Below are 15999 nucleotides of genomic sequence, written 5' to 3'. Positions count from 1 at the left end.
TAGTTATTTATTTGTCTTTCTTGTTATCTCCTTGCTTCATATCGTTCTGTTACCCCTTTTTTAATATTTCTTCCTCTTTCTCTCTTTCTCTCTCTCTCTCTTCCTCCCTCATTTAGCTATCTTTTTGAGGTTTGCGGTTTGGTTTTATTATCCGTATATAAAAACATATATACATACATAATAGTTATAAACATTATTTTAACAAAAAGATAATTACTGTAAAATAATACGGATAGATTGCTCTATTCAGAGCCATTACTTAAAGGCTCTGTTCTTCCACAAGAAAGAAAAGCACACAAAAAGAAAGAGAGAAGTAAATAATCTCTGTGTCTTTCCTGTTATCTGCTTCTCTCTTCATATCGTTATACTCATTCTCTCCCTCCCTCCCTCTCACCCACTCACTCACTCCCTTCACACCACTCTGGCGCTTCACTTATAGTCTTAAATTGACTGCCAGGGGTCAGGATGAGGCTAGGTGTTATTAACTGTTGGGTCGTTAACCTCACAAGACGACCATCGCTTCCATCCTCCATTTTTAAAGACCATTCTTAATAAAGTGGCGCCAAAATATGTCGTCTGCAATAGCGCTGTGACTCGGGCGCGCGCGCAGTGTGCATGCAGAGAGCGCAACTGCAAGTAACGAACATGAGAAAATGACCAGGGCCGGGCGTTTTGCAGCCGGCGCCGCGACCGTATGCTGCAGTGCGACGCCATCCTGCAAATGGGATTACCATACTAAAAGCCAGATTCGCATATTAATAATGGAAATGCTATGCTAAACAAGGGAAAGATACGTTTGGGGAAAATGTGGATCCATTTGATAGAGAAGGCGCCCTGCTGCTCGCTTTTTAATGACGTTGATAGATTACTTGGTATTCTTTAGCGGACGACAAATCAGAGATTAGCCATACAGCTTATATTACCCAGATATTAATACATTCATGGCATTACACGACGGGGTTCAAAAGGGTCTGTACTGGCGTGTAAGGCGTGGTTATACCTAGTCATAATCAATTTGGAAAACGAACAATTTAGTTAAAAAATCACTCTGTCATAAAGAAGACCGAGATAATGTTGTACTTAACAAATATATATGTTTGCATTAAACAATTATCTCCTTTTTGCCTTATCATTTATATTGGAAAGAAGGTTCTCGAGGTCTGATAATAAGTGAAATAGATAATCAAAATTATTGTTTCATGGATATATGATTTTGTAATATTCATTTATAAACTACGAGGGGGTGACATCACAAAGCTATAATTTACTATTTCATAAACTAAATTGATATAAACTACAACTTTTCAAGGGTATACGTTATGTCTTCAAAATGTAGCATTTTATAAATTTATCTTATGCTTTGAGGTAGAATTTTCAAAGCACTCATCAATTATTTGTTTTCATAAGATATTAAAAGGAGAGATGTAGTGAAAGGATTTTAAATTCAAAGGCAATCGAATATATATGACAAATGTACATCATGTAGAAGTTATCATGCCAGTAACGCGTGGTGGCGCTCTATCAATATACACTGTTAGAACAAGTATTACAATTTTTAATCAAGTTGGTTAAAATTTTAATCAACCACGGATTACCAGGTGAATCACACAATCGTTGGTTAAACTTCAACCAACAGCCTGTTGATTAAAATTTAACCTGTGGTTGATTAAAATTTTTAATCAATTATTGGTTAAAAAAATTTGCTCAATGTTGGTTAAAATGGTGTTGATTAAACTTTAACCATTTGTTGATTAAAACTTTAATCTTTTGTTGGTTATTTATGCTTTGTTTGGGGCTGATTCACATGTTGTTGGTTAAACTTACTTGGGTTGTTGGTTAAAATTGTAACCATTGTAGGTTAATTCTTTTTTGATTCACACGATGTTGGTTAAACTTTAGTGGGTTGTTGGTTACAGTTATAACCCCTGTTGGTTAAACTTACGGGTGTTTGGAGGTCTTATCCTCGTGTTTGCAGGTAAGAAATTGTTTAATATGATTATCATCAATGCTAAGATTGGAAGGAAGAAGTGAAATAATTAGGTTCTTGCTCAAATTAAAAACGCTTTGTGTCCCGGCCCGTAGGTTGTAGCTCAGCCAGTAAGTGTAACGGATGACCTACCCAAATTGCATGCATGTAGACGTTTCACTTTATGATGACATCTTATTTTATATTTAATTGTTTTAAACAATTAGATACAATTAGATTTAAAAAATAAGATTATTTTTCATGCATGCAATTTGGGTAGGTGATCCGTAATAGGCCCACACTTCTCCTTCTTTAATTGGGTCTGCCTCCTTCACGGTTGAAGATTCTTGCAGACTGATGAGTGTGTGTGTGCTTACGTTATTAGCCAGGTGCACGGTGCAAGTAAAATGTTACTTATTGGTTGAGCTACGTCGGGAGCTACGTACAGCCTAGGGGACACAAATCGTTTTTGATTTGAGCAAGAACCTTATTTCACTTCTTCCTTACAATCTTAGAATTGATGATGATAATATTAAAATAATTTCTTACCTGAAAACACGGAGATAAGACCGTCCAAACCCCCATTTCCTCAGCGTCCTCGCGACAACCTCCATTGTTAATTTTGTCGCACGCGTAAACTGCATGTACTTTGCATGTACTTTATTTGTATGTCGAGCGATCGCTAGCTACGCGCTTCGATATCGTTCTGTTGGGTCACGTGACCAGTACTTTAATCAACATTGATTAAACTTTAACCGGAAGGGGGCTATCATTACTGTCGGAATTTTGTTTTTAATCCATGCTGGGTTACAATTTTTGCAAACGACTTAGACTTAACCAACATAGGTTAAAAGGAATAATTTTGATCAACACTGTTTTTAACCAACGCAAGATTAAAAGTAAATTTTAATCAACACTACATTTTTAACCATTGTTGAGCGTTTTTTAATCAACAATTTTTTAACCCGCATTTTTTTAATACTTGTTTTAACAGTGTACGAAGTCAACGTCATTCGTAAAATTCATATACTTTTTGGTGTGTGTGATCATACAGTAGATCCCGAAGGCTATTTCTCAGTTGTTTCATTATCCTTCAAGCGTGCTCTAGCAACGTTTAAAGGGAAAGTCCACCCCCAAAATAAGTTTGTTTCGATAGAGGCAGAATAATAAGAAAATCAGGTGAGTGAAAGTTTGAGCAAATTCTGGATGAAAATAAGAAAGTTATGAATTATTGAAGTTGTGATCAATCAAATACAAATCGGCAACTCTGTGACTTATTATACGAGCTCTCCTTCATTTGCTTTGTGCATAATATTCCATAAAATCATGTTTTCTTCGTTATTGATGACGGAATATATATTTCTTCCTTGCAGGGGGAGTATAGAAACATATTTGCAATTATTATATTTAGGGTGCATGTATGGTTGAAATTTTTCTTGAGGAAAAATGAAAATTTTAGATTTTTTTTAGTACTGAGCAAATGGAAGTTGAGCTCGCATGATACGTCATAGAGTTGCCAATTTGTGTTTGATTGATCACAACTTAAAAAATCCTAACTTCCTTATTTTTAATCGGAATTTGCTCAAACTTTCACTGACTTGTTTCTCTCATTTTTCTACTCCTATTAAAACTAACTTAATTTCAGGGTGGACTTTCCCTTTAATATCCCGATTACCATTGCCACAAGAAAGATTTGTGTTCCATGTTATGAACGAGGAATGGAAGAACGAACATACAAAGAAAAATGCAATATTCAATGTTTTACCCCGAAAATCTTAAATCAATCAAATAGCATACCCACTTCTCTCTCTCTCTCTCTCTCTCTCTTTTCTCTCTCTCTCTCTCTCTCTCTCTCTCTCTCTCTCTCTTCTCTTCTCTTCTCTTCTAAATGTCCCCTCTTCCTCCTTCCCCTTTTTACTCTGAGTTGATATTTGGGTCTCTGTAGGAACCATCAATTAATTGGTGATGATGATGATGATGGTGATATATAGTAAAACTGGTTATAATACAATGATGACAATAATTATAATAATAATAATGCTAATAATGATAAATAATAATGATACAAATAATAATAATATTAACAATAATAGTAATAATAATAATAATAATGACAATGATGAATTCTGTTTTATAGTAATTACCAAATAAACAAACATAAGAGAAAGAACTTCTATTAAACCTCTTATTTCCACCCCCTCCCCCCATTCCATTTTCAATACGTGAACGCCATGAACTCCAATATATAGTGCTTTGCTGCTCACCAGTCACCAGCTAGCTCTCTCTTTGTATATGAACTCAAGGGATTAAATAGATACATGTACGTTCTCAGAAAGTCAATCGTTACGGCACACTAGTTCAATCGCTTGTGAGTCTTTGGAATATAAGCTTCTGTTTTTGTTTGCAAGATACGTCACAGCATTGTAAACTTCAAAAATTGATAACCCTCTTATTTGTCATCGGAATTTATTCAAACTTAACTGATAGGCTTCTCTCAGTTTCCTGCTCTTACTAAAAACCTATGTAGTATCATTCATTACATAATGTATCATGACCCAACTTTAATTACGAGCATAAAATTTTCGTTTTTCCCTATTTTTTTTTATTTTTTTTACTATTTGTGTTTTTTCTGTTTTTACCATTTGTATAAAACTGTTATTTTGTTTTAAACCATTCTTTTTGTCAGTTCTTGAATTTGTATTTTCCTTCTTTATGCAGGACCATTATGTAAAACAACATGCGAGCTGATCAATGTTATCCTGTTAAAATATGTTTTAATAAATAAATAAATAAATAAACCTTTTACGTAGCGACTAAACATTAAAATATATATACAGAATACACAAAGTCGGTTGGCCGTCAGAATTGAGATGCCAGAATTACAAACATTGACATGAAGGTTAACGTAATCATTGCGACATTTCCTCAATACTATCAGTATTAGGTCTAAAAGGCCCATTATGCGAAGGCTATTGATTTGTGAATCCTAACTAGGGGTCAGGTATAAATGGGATTGACTTCTGTAATTCCTCAAGAGAGAGAGAGAGAGAGAGAGAGAGAGAGAGGGTGGGAAAGAGGGAGAAAACTCAGAATCAGATCGGACATGTTTGCTTTCTAACATTGCAGTTTATATTTAATTGGGCCAGACCGCCAGAAAAGTAAGCCTCGGCTTTGAGAAGCCTCCATTTCATTTCACCCCTAGCTGTGTAAACCCACTTCATTGTTCCCCGGTTCGCGTCAATGAAAAATCCCGACCCGCCTGGCGCTGTGAATATTGATCGAATATCGGAATAGCCACGCGCCGCTTATCTACACGCTGAATTCCAGTTCGGCGGTCATGCACGCGTGAGTAACGTTTAATCGTCACTGTCTTACCCGTGCTAAAATGACCTGGTTATCGGTGTGTAGTTCAAAGCGGATTCGTCCGCACGTACACGACGACTTGCACGGTGTTCATTAACCGCTCCGCATATACAGGTTCAACTGGTACACGACGGACCAGGCAGCAATTAACACACGAAGAATTGTACGTCCTTGGGGCCTGCATGAGCAACTTGAAGAGAAAGAAAAGCCACAGTTTTCGCCCACATTTCCAAAGTTCATGGCTGCCTATATACGTCACTGCGAATTGACAGCATTCTTCTTTATCTCCTTGGACTTTCGACGCAGAGACAAATAGTATTGACTGCCAGCAAGCGTATCCATTTCAAACTCCAGCCGCTCAGCGTTTGTTAGGAGCTAAGAGCCGCCCGTTTCATTCATCGATTGTGCTCGCGAAATCGTCACTCATTTGCTGACGTTTTGGCCTCTGAAAATAGCATCTGAATTCGACTATCAAATTGATCGAGTGCAGGGTTAGCTGACCATTTGTGGAACTATAAAATAGAGCGAGAAAAGTTGCAACCAGGCATTGGCAATCAGGATTTTAATACTGATCAACTGTCTCTCAAGATATTCTTCTAAGGTGAGAAAATAATAAACATTTCTTTTTTCTTTATATTCCCTTCGTTTCTAATAATATGAGGAATGTGCGTTGGCGGGGACTGTTTTGCTCAAATGCATACAAACCCGCCTGCAGAGGTTTTGTTAGGGGATTAGTACATATTTAGTTATGAGCTTCACTGATCAAGAGTGACACACAACACTGTACTGGTATCCTACACAAATGCTTCGACTCGGTTCAGGTTTGTTAACCCTGCAGTATATAGGCCAACCCACTGGTAGACGCCACGAAAAGGGCGAATACAAATATTTTCTCAGTCTCACCAAAAACATCTTTTAAATCTATAAAGATTAATGTTATGTTCTTATTATTTGCAAGAAGCAGTATACACCCCCTGCTTGTGATGTTTTATCTACGAAGAACTATTCGGAATGTAAAACTAATTATAATGTTGACTTAGCAAGGTCTTTAAAGATATATGCTTTGTATTATAATGTTTCTTTATATTGGTAGGCTATATTGTTGTCCGGATATACAGGTGTATAATTTTGTATATATATATTATAGGGAGACAATTCTTTAAAAAATTGAATTTTTTTCCTAAACGGATATGCCCTGCATCAGCTAGTATCTTCAGGATTAAAGAAAGTAGAAGAGAAGAATGTGATAGATGAGAAGGAAGAGGAGAAGAAGAAGAAGAAGAAGAAGAAGAAGAAGAAAGAACGCTTCAACATAGATCCTCCCGTATATTTTCTAAACAAGAACGAATGAGGCTCCATATTCTTTTATGTTCATGCGTTTCATATTTTCATATTTTCTCGAGGTTTATTATTTGTTATGCCGGACCACTAATTTATAAAGATTATAATTATATACGTGCATGTTTATGTACGCAACGCATTGCATCATGCAAAGAATTTATACTTGAGAATACCTGTGTGCGCATATACCTGCACCATCCTCATTTTCATTGATCAAAATATTACCACTACCAGTACACCACACCTCTCTGTTGTTGTCCCTCCGCTTTTCGGAGATCAGCGAGTATATCGCATTCGAAGTAGTAGGCTGCTGTAAATATGTTATAAAATCCTTAGTTGGAGGGTATGGAGTGCAGGCGATGGGCATGAATTTTGTAAAGATAGTGGTATAGTAAATCTTGGGCGTAGGTGATTCCTGGATGCTTCAACTTCAAGTGCATCAATAATCATTCGTGGTAGTATGTTATGCTGTCGCTTTTCATCAGTATCAGACACAGATGTATTATATCTGTGTGTGCGTGTGCGTGTGTGTGTGTGTGTTTGTAAATGTACATGTATGTAACAGATACACAATTAATTACACACTATATTATGCATGTGCGTGTGTATATATATGTGTGTGTAATTGTGTTAATTATACACAGGTACTGTTCTTGCAGGGAGAGAGAGCGAGAGAAAGAGATGAAGATGGACAGATGAGTGGAGATATACTGAGAAAGAGAGAGAAAGAGAGAAAGAGAAAGAAAGGTAACGTTAAAGAAGGAGAAGAGAGAGAGAGAGAGAGAGAGAATCAAGAGAGAGATTATATACAGCAATGATTTTGATTAAATAATTCTGTTTAAAATAATTTGATAAATATTCCCATACATCGAGAGCTATAGGGAGAACTCACCCGCACGAAATCGCGGAAAATAGCTTTAAAAGATATAAAAACATGCATTAATTTACTTCTTTATGTAAATTAATAACTACTTTTGTTTGTCTTTAACAAAACTTACAATGTACACGTACACAGGATGTAGGCTATTGTGATTATAGGTCGCTATTCGAATATGGTTTTGCCAGCGTTTCCCTGCACTTTCAACAGGTTCATTGTGGTTTCCGCAATCGCATACGGGGTTTTCATTATGCTTTGAATCGTATCGGGGATTTTTCGGCTGGTAGTACTTTTGGAAGTATAGACTTACTAGAGACAAACATGCTTTAACGACTTTACCTTTGTCCCAGTTATTGCGGTATTGGTTGGACGGTCGAAAGTACTGTATCCCATTTGCAGCTAGGACAAATATCTGAAAACATGATATGACTACGAATAAAGGTAAAGACCAGTATTGGAAAAGCCCCAATTTCAAAAAATGAAATGGAAGCTCTCATTACCAATCATGTGAAAGAATATGTTTTGACTAATACATGATGTTAAAAAATTTGCCGGGAAATCGCCTACTAATTCATATATTTGGTAAATTTGTTTCTCTCATGGTCTGTGAGAGATATAGGGTAGTCCCATATACATCTTTCTGTGTATAGTGCTTGTAACTTTACGAAGAATGGGCCAAATTTCTTATCATTTTGATGATTCCAGAACCTTGCAGATGCTAGATGCTAGATGATAAACCTTTTCTGATCGATTCCACAACGTTTCTTTCAAAATGCAATCGCATGACCATAACTGGTCTTTACCTTTAAAGGTAAAGGAGGATGCCGTTTAATGCACCCCCCCCCCCACCCCCACCGTGATCACAGGAAATAAAAACTGAATTTTCGTGGAATAATAAGCGGTTGGATTTTAAATTGAGTTTCAGGCGTGCCGTCAAATTGTATTGGGTGCCAAAATGTAACAGTAATAGCAACAGTAAAATCTGTTACAATATACTGTAATGATTGGAATATTTCCTCAAAGCTTGGTCGTTTTTTTTTTAACATCCACAACCGAGAAAATCGGTATATGTACGCATAATGCAAAATGGAAATCCTGTTGAAGGAACCAATCATTTTCCTGATTTAATATACCGGTACCGGAGAACATGTTCTATTACGATGTATGGCAATACCATCATAGGGATATAAATTGTACAACTATATACATGTACATGTAACTACATGTATTATATACATTATGCATAATGTATAATAACGTTAACGTGTGTTATTTTACAATAGAGTACAGATTCCGTACAACCAATGTAATGACAAACAAAATGAACTAGACATAGAGTTTTTTCAATAATTTTTAAAGGTCAATTATGTCGAAATATTCGCATTGTTATTATATGAATCATATACAAAATGTATGGCGCCAGCTTTTTATTCATTGTGATATTCACAATCATTGTGTGTATAGGGCCGCTGGTGTATATTAGTGTATATGCTACATGACTTTTGTAAATACCTCTCCCAAAACTGCTTCTGAAAGCCGCTTTGCTGTCATATTTGCTCGTTGCATTTTTCAAATTTTACAATCGTTAATCGCCATTAACCCGAATATGTCCCATTACAACAATAAAATATATGAGTACTGCACTAATTTTACTTTAGATCAGCAGTTCATTGCTTCCATAATTATGAACGTGGCCAATATGCGAATTCATAGCGAAAAGACATAATCAAGTTAGGAAAGATTCTATTTAAAAGTACAAGGCATTTGGATATTTTAAGTAAAATGAATCGACTCAGCGCAATCAAAGATTAGTCTCATCGTCAGAACTGTCCGAGTTCCATCATTTTAAATTTCTTTCGAACAGTTGATTACGTTATAAAACATTAAGCTTTTTTTCTTCTTATATTACCAGTACATTTATTTCGCGACCTGCTTAACTACTAAGATATGAATATACAGTCATAAAGTTTATATATATATATATATATATATACCTCTTAAAACTGAGGGCATTCGGTAAGTTCTCTTGTAAATATTTATTGCTTTATTGTCCGGTTTATTGACATTTGATAAGAGACTCTTTCAGTTTGTAATTGCCCTGTATGTATCAGATTTCGAATATAATGTCTTGGTTAAACTAATGTTTTATTTAAAATGTTTCCTTAGTCTCAAATTGTCGTTTTGTATTCATAGACATTACTGGTCTTCAGCTCTAGTTTTCTTTCATTGTGTAAGTAATCAACATAAATGATAATCAATCAAACATTAGGTCTGGTGCAGATGAATGCGTTAGTATCAACGCAACTGAATCATGGATAATGTTTATCATCCATTTATATACATTTTAGTTTGGTATTGAAAATAATAGATATTACATATATTTGTATATATTATTTTCGTTACCAAACTAAACTTTATATTTGTATTGAAAATTGGCCATCACTCAACACATATATTTCCACATAATTCAATACATCTTCTACATATTTCACTGAATCTAGTTACGTTCGAATTAGAGTCGAACTGGCGCTTTTCTGATGTCCCCCAACATGCACTTTATTGTAAAATAATTTCATTTTTAATTGGATGCTTTACAATTTGCAATTGCTGAATTAATCCGCTACCTTTGATAACCTTGGTCTGCGGTGGCTCCATTCCATGATTCAATTAACCAGAAACCAGCGCGTTGGAGCCCTCATTTTAAAACGAATGCCGTGCTTCACAAATACGAAATGACGCCATTCCGATGCTGAAAGTAGAAGATCAATTTTCGTAATGTCATTGACTATGGTATCCCTAAGCAATCAAGGCTGAAATAAGGTAAAGAAAATACTGAAGCACCGGCATTATGAGGTTAACATAATACTAAACAAATTTGGTGCAAATAATGGATATTAAAAACCGGCTGTACTTTTTTTGTTGCTTTTGAAGCAGCCGTCTCCGATTCGGCGACAACTGATAAAAATCATATCGATACGATAATTTGCGCTGATCCCAATATCGGTACTTCTTATAGAGTAGTCTAGGAAATTGGACCATTGTTTCAGATAAAAAGATTGAACGTGTGAGTTTGTAGGCATTTTAATGGATATTCGAAATTCAGTACTAGATTAATGACAGGTGATATCACTTTTGTGAAAAGATACCATTACGTATGTCAAAGTTAGGTTTTCAGAGTATAACAACTACTATCGTACAACGCCTTAATCTTACATGATAATTGATATTATATCCACTGAATTATTCAATGAATAATAAATTTGAAAAATGCAATCATTATCAGACTGGTTTATAATCAAAGTTTGAAGTAATATTATTCTAAACTTAAAGTTATCCATGTTAATGCGAATATCCCAAAATAGGTGAAAATTATGAATAATATTGAAATAGGTTCGTACAAGAAAAAAAAATCAATGTTTTGGCCTTTTTGACCATTTTGTGTGTGTCAAGAGCTAGAAAAACACTGATAGATGTATAAGTACAATCAACAACTAAAATCTAGGCAATGCCGTTGCTTTTTATTTGTTAATCCGAAATGTAATACCACCCTAAGTGGGTATGAAGTTCACAGACTACCTGGGGAAAGTTGATTGAAAAAAGTGACACAGCGCGAGTGCACTTTTTCGCCGAGTCGACCGAGTGCCATTTTGTGTACACGTCTCCGTATTGAGGGGAACGCACTTTTGACGGAACCGTCACGGTGCAACGCCGCACGCGTGCACATTAGCAGGGGGATTAAAGGCGAGATCGACGTTGAAGTCCGAAGAATTTCCGAAAGGGAGAGAGCCCTAAACCCAACTATACTTTTAGGGGATTTTGGTGCAACACCGCAGTCCAATTACTATGAAAAGCAGTCAAAATAAAACCTTCGTTGGTAATGGTGGTGATAATGTAATAACTGTTTGTTCATTTAATATTCGTTTTTAACTTAGAAAATGTTGCAATGTAAATTAACGGTCAGATTTATTTGGTGAAAGTTATCGTACTTCATATATTTCATACACCATCCTTATAATTTGATGTTTAGTGGATTGAATATTGCCCCAAAGTGAAAATTGTATTGCTTTACAAAAACGTCGAGCCATTGACACACTTCGTCAACGCAAAATCGATCCGCGTTGGGAATCGTTAGTCGCGTGAATGACAGAATGAGTTCTTTAATTTGCGGTGTAAGCTTTTAAGGATCGTGTGTTTCTTTTCTTAAGTAGTTGTAAGTACCACTTTAGTCAAAGTACGTTGCCAAGTCTCTTCACTATGTGATCAAAGTGTCATCTTGCTGTAGATGATGTGAAAAGGGTTTCACGACATTTTCTTTCTATCTATTTCCCTCACAGTTCATATTTACAAAGAGGTTCATTGATTTCAAGTTCCATTGTTCTGAAAACCTTGCAGAACTGTTGTTATTCCTAAAGTTCGTATTTCCATAGGTTCGTTTTTTCCGAAGGTTTGTAATTTCGAGTTTCGTAATTCCAATATGAAATAAGGTTCATCATTCCGAAAGTGGAATATAGTTCGTAAATTTCGTAAATTTATTGATTAGGGTTCATGATTCTTCATGATGATAATTCCGAAAATGAAATGAATGTGTTTCTGTTCAACTTTAGAATTACGAACCTTTGCGAAACTGAAACTTTGGAAAATACGAGCGTCTCCCAAAAAAAGTAGGTTTGTGAGGCCATACCTGCCTTTAATCTGCCGATTAGTTGGACGTACTTTTCTCTCTATTAGCTCAGCGGTGTTAACATAATGTAGAAAATGGCGGCTGTTTCGCCAGCCCCCAACGCAAAGGTCATTTGGACTTTTCTTTTATCTTCGTTCTCACTCGCTCTGCATCTTTCTCCCTCTCCCTCCCTCTCTCTCTCCCTCCCTCTCTTTCTCCCTCTCCTTTCGGTGCTCTCTCTCTCTCTATTTCCATTTCTCTTTCCTATGCTCCCTCTCTCCCTTTTCCCGTCTATTCCGCCTCATTCTCCTACTTTCTATCTTAACCATTCATTGGGCTTTCCTCCGACTCTTTAAACACGCTCTCTCTCTCTCTCTCTCTCTCTTTCACTTTGCATCTCTCTTTCTCTTTCACCCTCACCTCATCCCCCCCCCTCCCTCCCCTCTCTCTCTCTCTCTCTCTCTCTTTGGAGTAATTCCCCCGTTCATAGCTCTATCCTTTTCTCTTTATATCTATATCATTCTACTTTCACTAATGTCTTCCGCTTTCTCTTACCGGTGCAATCCTTGCTGGGTATTGCAGATTTAGCCAAGAAAAAAACCCCCCACCATTTGCCAAAAGCGAAACAAAAGCTCATATTCATGCATCTTTCATTCTAATGGATCACGTATCGTTGATTCACACAGGAAGTCGATGTTTGAACTGATTTTTTTTTTCTCGCCTAATGGTATTTCTCTTCTCTTATCTTTACCCAATTAATTTGTCACATAAAAATGCTTCTGGTTGTAAAGCGTGATTGTGATGGCGGGCATCAACAATAATTGTTGCGAACTTCCAGTTGTGAAGAAAAAAAAATATGGAAGTGAATATAAAACGAATAGTGACTAACATCGAGCCTGAAGGCAGGATGGCGCGGCTTGATTGTGCTGTTTGGAAATGATTATAAAGGATCTCAATCAGTTGAAAGGAGCAATGACCTAATTAAGAAAGCTTAATTAACAGTGATGGTATATGGAAAAGGATACGAATGAGTACCGTGTGTACGACTGACGTTGTCAGTAGTGATATGTACATGTAGTATACCAATAGGCCCATACCGCCTAATAGTAATAATTGCTATGTGTATAGTACCACTGCTTATACTAAAACTGGCGTTATTACAAAACTACTGCAAACAATGATTTTTTTTAACAGAGAGTTCAATAAATCAATCTAAAGAATTATTGAAAAAGCAGGTGGGGGCAAAAACAAACCCAGTCACGGAGTTATGCTCACTTGCACCGAGAACACTAGAACTAGAACTTAAAAGCGTGCCGATCAGGGTCTGCTAATTACGATGATTATCAGTTCCTCATCGAGTACTTTTTTTACCTCCCTTATCACGGCTGATAACAATTGGATGCACTTTTCTGTGTACTTTTCACAAAGTGGCGGTTGTCGAGGGTATAGACGCAGTAAAGAGAAAGAATACAAAACAAGTGACATTTTCTCACCATTCTTATACCGAAAGGTCGCTTGGACTTTTTCTTTTCACACGCAGGGAGCGCCGAGCGCGGTGGAGTCTTGTGTGCGTAGGACTCCTGGGTGAATTCTTGCTCAGCCGGACCCAGCCGGGGTCCGCAGCGGCAAGTCCCGCCGGGTTCCCTGAAGAGGTTGGGATAGCTCCGAGCAAACAGTTGTCGTCTCCTCAACGTACACCCCTCCCGCCGCTTTCCTGCTCCTTCTCCAAAGTTCTTATACCTATATCCTAACGTTGCCCCCCCCCCCCCTCCCCATCCCACAATGGTTCATTGTCTCACCCCTCCCCCACAACGTCAACACCACCAATAATGATATCTAAGACTACATGAAAATGCAATCGCCAGAAGTGAAGCTGAAGTACATTGAAAACGTTTCGAGCCCTCCCCCCCCCCCCAAAAAAAAAAATATATATATATATATATCCCCCTACTACCACACACAAACGTACTTTCTCTAATAAAAAGAAAGAAAAGCAGAGAAATTAAAACAATAATAAAATAGGGAATTAGGAAGACGTCAACGAACTGTTATACCGAAGATAAATAAAAATATAAGACCTGGTGTATCAGTCATAAATTAATGTTATCACAAGGAAACAATCAGATATGCGTGAGATGAAAAATATGAAAACGAAGCATGTATTATTGCCAACTCTTGAAATAACGCACTCTAGCAAACCCACACGACTGTGAATGATTTGCATCTCACGATCTGCATTCGCCCGACCCCCTTTTCCTTCATCAAAACACCCCGCTTCCCCTCCTCCCCACCTTCTCGTAACCGGCAGACAATAAACCATGAATGTGTTCCATTCAGACATCACATGAATTCATTGCCAATTTCACGGGGTAGTGCAACCAATCTGGACGAGGGTACGCGGCCCATTACGAGTCATGGACTGCAAAATCAATTTTACAGGGGTGTGGATGTCGAGAACAATAAACTAACAACTTAATGACGATTACATTGAATTAATCCACTGAAAGCTGGCCATTTCCTCTTTTGAAAGTCTCCATCAAGACGCGAGCACTTTTCTCTCCCTCCCACCTTTTTAACTCGCACACCCTCCTTTCAACCTTGCCCGACAATGACGCCGAAAAAGTACTTGAGAACTTCTCCAACTTCCCCCCTCGACTATAAATGCACTTTTTGTGGTTCAGAGGTGTATGTTCTTCCGAATGTTTGGGGATTATTTGAAAAGTAAACATATTTGGGTGCGCTCGACACGGAGACTAAGGGTCTACTCGAACTTGCCAGATGCGTCACACGACGGGCGGACGTGGCTGCGAAGGAAAGGTCAATGCACTAGGCGAAGCTGTTGGAGGTTAATTTCATTTGGAGGGTAAGAGGTGTGCCCGGGTAGAGGATTCGTGGTTACTTTGGGGCCAGCATATCACGGGTTCACAGCCATGATCGTAAGCGTGACGGAATGGCTGTCGTCGCCTTGATTACAGACTTAATTTCAATTTTTGAAATGTGGTATACACACCTTCGATCATAAAGTTCAACATTCATTATTTTGGCCGAGGTAATTTGGCCGAGATCTTCTTTGTGCCATCGAAACCCATCTGGTTCTCACGTTGACCACACCCACCCAATACCCCCCCCCCCCCCCCACCCCTCGTATTTCTCTCTGCCACAACACACATTCATTCATACGCACATACTCGCACCCACGCACGCCCACTATTAATATCACCACTCTCCAAACAAAACTCCCCATTGTCTGAGACATTCCTTAATATCGAAGTTGCATTTAAATTACAAAACATCTTTCTACAGTAGGCCTATATACAATAAGGCACCCAAAAAAGTTTATCTGCTAATGGATGGCGATTTAATCAACTAAAATTAATACCATATTGTCACAACCAAATGTTACCATTGTATTACCTTTGATATTGTTAACCGGTTCTTTGCACTAAATCGGGGTTAATCGAATTCTATGACTCTATACAATTATCAACAATAGAGAAGTACCACTACTACGTCATCAGCCTTGATATGCTAATATTATGTGAGATAGTAGTACCATGGCTTGTATAAATGTGGTAGGTTACTGTCTAAACACTCACATGACCTTAGCTATTACTAGTCAATAGTCGGTTCTATTGTCATTGACTACATTCTAAACCGTCTGTTATATTCCATGTATAGTAAATATTATCTCCCGTAACTCATCCTTTTACAAAGTCTGTTTATTGTCATCGACTTAAATAGTTTGTACAAGGAGTTACCAGCACTCATTGGTTCAAGAGTACAGAATCTGTA

The 15999-nt window shown here is 37.3% G+C and overlaps 1 protein-coding gene across 1 annotated transcript in view; it reads left to right on the top strand.

Annotated features, from left to right (window-relative positions):
• The first annotated feature begins 5369 nt into the window (after window positions 1-5369).
• The window catches only part of LOC115917921 (photoreceptor-specific nuclear receptor-like), a 34310-nt gene continuing 23680 nt past the window's right edge, over window positions 5370-15999 (top strand). Inside the window, exon 1 of the mRNA XM_030979324.1 lies at window positions 5370-5930. The gene's annotated coding sequence lies outside the window, so the exon portion shown is untranslated. The remainder of the gene's footprint in view (window positions 5931-15999) is intronic.

This window comes from Strongylocentrotus purpuratus, unplaced genomic scaffold (genome assembly GCF_000002235.5).
Source record: "Strongylocentrotus purpuratus isolate Spur 01 unplaced genomic scaffold, Spur_5.0 spur5_contig_816, whole genome shotgun sequence".
NCBI lineage: Eukaryota > Metazoa > Echinodermata > Echinoidea > Camarodonta > Strongylocentrotidae > Strongylocentrotus > Strongylocentrotus purpuratus.
This window is presented reverse-complemented; position numbering and strand designations above follow the sequence as displayed.